At 33.8% G+C, this 3,448-nt stretch overlaps 1 long non-coding RNA gene across 1 annotated transcript; it reads left to right on the plus strand.

Annotated features, from left to right (window-relative positions):
• Positions 1–268: 268 nt before the first annotated feature.
• Positions 269–1,527, plus strand: LOC131543514 (uncharacterized). Its single transcript, XR_009271924.1, has 3 exons — positions 269–559; positions 1,001–1,114; positions 1,425–1,527. It is a non-coding gene; the product is annotated as an uncharacterized LOC131543514 (long non-coding RNA).
• Positions 1,528–3,448: the final 1,921 nt, after the last annotated feature.

Consider the following 3,448-nt stretch of genomic DNA (forward strand, 5'->3'; position numbering starts at 1 on the left):
CAGATGGTTCATGGCGCTTTGGAGATGTTCTTCGACAGGAGATCCGCTCCAGCTCTGCAGCACAGCCATCAGCATAGAAGAATAGGAACAGTATGTCACATAGCCAACAATATGTATTTGGTCTGTCGCTGTGCGGGGTTAACGTTAGTGTTATTCTGTGAATGAAGTAGCCGCCTACATTTTTTGTTGACAAAAAAAGGCCTCAGCAATCTCTTTATCGTTATATAAAAGTTATATATATATATATATATATATATATATATATATATGTGCGTGTGTGCAAAGTTTTATATTTTAACGCCTCATGGAAAAGGTATGAACTATCGTTAGGTCAGAAATACAGCGGTACGTTCAGTTAACTTACTGTCTGTGTGGCTTTGTAATGTTTTGTCATAATTAGATCATTTCGTACTAAAATTTATCTTTTAAGGTCTTTTTTTTTTTTTCAAGTAAATGTCTGCGACGTGCCGAATCCAACAATAACTTATTTCCGCGCTCTTTTTCCTCAGGTAACGTTAGCTGCATTAGCTACCCTTAACGTTAAACCACAATATTGCAGGTATGTAATATTATTCTTAAATGGTATGTAATATTCTTAAATATTGTTACTTAAAATGTTGTCTAAAGTTAGACTTAATCTCTCATGGTGTTTGAGGTCCTTCTTCCTCTGTTTTAGTGAATGCTTTTGTTGCTTTAATCAGAACACAAGTTTATCCAGGTGAACAGTAAGTTAGAGAGGCTATGCCTGCGTCCCAATGTGCATATTATCCATCCTAAATTCAATGTGATAGTAGTAATTTTCAATACTATTTAGGGCAGATAGGGTGGATAGTATGCACATTGGGATGCAGGGCATGTAATGTGTTCTTTATATGTTACTGTTAGAAATAACAATTTGTATTTGAGATTGATGAATAAGAGGCAGATCACTGGATTTCCAGGCTGGCATACTGTATGGTTTAGCTAGCTTTTAACCCAGTTTTTCATCCTTATTTTACAGAATTTGTTTTGCCTCCCAAAACAATTTGAGAAATGGTGGATTCGCAGTAATGGGTCTACAAGCATCCCAGGAATCTTGAAGAAGTTCCCCAGGCTTCTAGAAAAACTTGGCATGGTAAGAAATAATTTAGATTTTATGGTTTCGTTTACAGAAATTTGAAATGGTTAAATTGTTAATGGGGTTATGCATATAGACGATAGTATAGTGTATTGACGATAGTCAGAGATATCGCTGAGAGCTGATGTCTTTGTCGATAGTCAAGGCGATATTACAGGAGCTGCCCCACATCTTTAAAATTTGAGCACATTGTTTTCTATGAGTGTACACAGCAGCAGCACCTCTGCCAGAACGTCACTAACATCACTAACATCTTTGATTTTGAGATCAGTTTCACAGTTTGCACTGTATTATTCTTATGGTTTAGATTCTAAAAGAGAGAGTGCTTTCAAAGTCCTGCCCGCTCTGCTTCCCCAATCAATATACAAGAACGGAGGACAGGTCTTCAGACCCACAACCACAGAATCCTGGAAGTCATTCATTTGAAGTTTCTTTTACTTTTTCTACTCCTTGCACAGTAGGGTACAACAGGGCTAAAGGCCCACCTTAAGAAAAAATGTGGTATTCACTGCGCTGCGCAATTAAAATGTATAATTGCCGAAACAATATATACGTTGTATTGAACATTAATGGAGCAACAGATTTTGTTTGAAAATAAATCATTCAAGTTGTTTGTTTTGTTTAAAAATCGTATAAATGTATGAGGTGACAAAGGGGGCCTTTTACCCCACACACAGGGGGCACACAGTATTGATACAAATACTTCAGCTAAAATGTTTTTTTTTAAATATATAATGTATAAGTTAATACTTGTTAAAAACAATCACTTTAGCAAAGTTTGTACTGTTTTCTGCTTAATTTCAATAAATATAGGCCTACTGTCATTAAAATATGTTAATATAAAAAATATATTTTAAAATACAGAAATAGTCATTTTAATAAGTAAAGATTCTGAAATTATTGAAGGAGATTCAATAATAATTGAAAATATATTTACAGTAGTTGGCTAACAACAAATGATATATATCATGTTCTTAAATATGATGGTTTAATTCTAAACATTGTGATTATCTCTAATATGGACACATACATAATATATATGATATTTATAACAACATAATAAATGATATTTACCATCTAAATCTAACCATGTCATGTGAACAAATGGAAAAGTCAGCCATCTATTAATTATCATGTTAATTACTGCGCCTTTAGCCCCAACAGCAGGAGCGCTTTTTACCCCTAAATACATACTTTTACATATTCTTTCTTTATTTAAAAACTGTTGCTTTAATTATCTTAAGCAAAACTGAAAATCATAAAGAAGGCCTTTGTCTCAAAATATATGCATTATTTTTAGCGAGTTTCATTTGCTACTTAAATCTACAACATTTAAAAAAAACATAACATATAAGATCAAGTAAGCACAGAATCAACTTTGCGCTGCTGCTGCGAGATCGCGTCAAAGATCAGACAAATAAAATCGTGCATGTTGAAAAGCGAATGTTTTGTAAAGTGCTACGCCACGTTTTTGTGCCATCTAGTGGTTTAGATGAAAATAATATCAAAGGTGCCTTTTACCCCGGGTGCCTTTAGCCCCGTTGTACCCTACTGTGCAAAAGTTTTAGGCCACTATTATTTTCAACAGTTAAAAATGGTTTTAAGTCAGTTATTTCTATCTTTCATTTTGTCATTAATTGTAATAATCCAGTGAATGTCTGACAACAGCCAGTGCTCCACACAGATCGGATCTGATCATCATCCAGTCTGTCTGGAATGACATGAAGAAACTGAGACAAACTAAATCCAAAAGAACTGTGGCAACATCTCCAAGACGCTTCAAGAAACCTACCTGCAAACCTACAGTACTGTTAAAAGTTTTAGACACTTGTGAAAAAATGCTGTAAAATGAGGATGCTGTCAAAAATAATGTCATAAATAGATTTTCTTCATCAATTAACTTCTATTAACTAAATTAAATCAACATTTGGTGTGATCATCCTTTAAATTTAAAGCAGCTTTTGCCCTCGGTGCACTTGAGCAGAGTTTCTCAGGAGCTTTGCAGGAGGTTTCTTGAAGCATTTTGGAGATGTTGCCACAGTTGTTCTGGAGTCTCAGTTTAATCTGTTTCTTCATGTCATTCCAGACAGACTGGATGATGACCAGATCCGATCAAACAAAAATGTCACAGGATTAATACAATTAATTGCAAAATGAATGTTTGGAAATGTAAACTGATATTTCCTACTGACACACTACAGCAAAAGATAGAAATAACTGACTATATATATATATATATATATATATATATATATGTATTTAGCTGGCTAAAATACTAGTGGCCTAAAACTTTTGCACAGTTATATATATATATATATATATATATATATA

Source organism: Onychostoma macrolepis, chromosome 07 (genome assembly GCF_012432095.1).
Source record: "Onychostoma macrolepis isolate SWU-2019 chromosome 07, ASM1243209v1, whole genome shotgun sequence".
Classification (NCBI taxonomy): domain Eukaryota; kingdom Metazoa; phylum Chordata; class Actinopteri; order Cypriniformes; family Cyprinidae; genus Onychostoma; species Onychostoma macrolepis.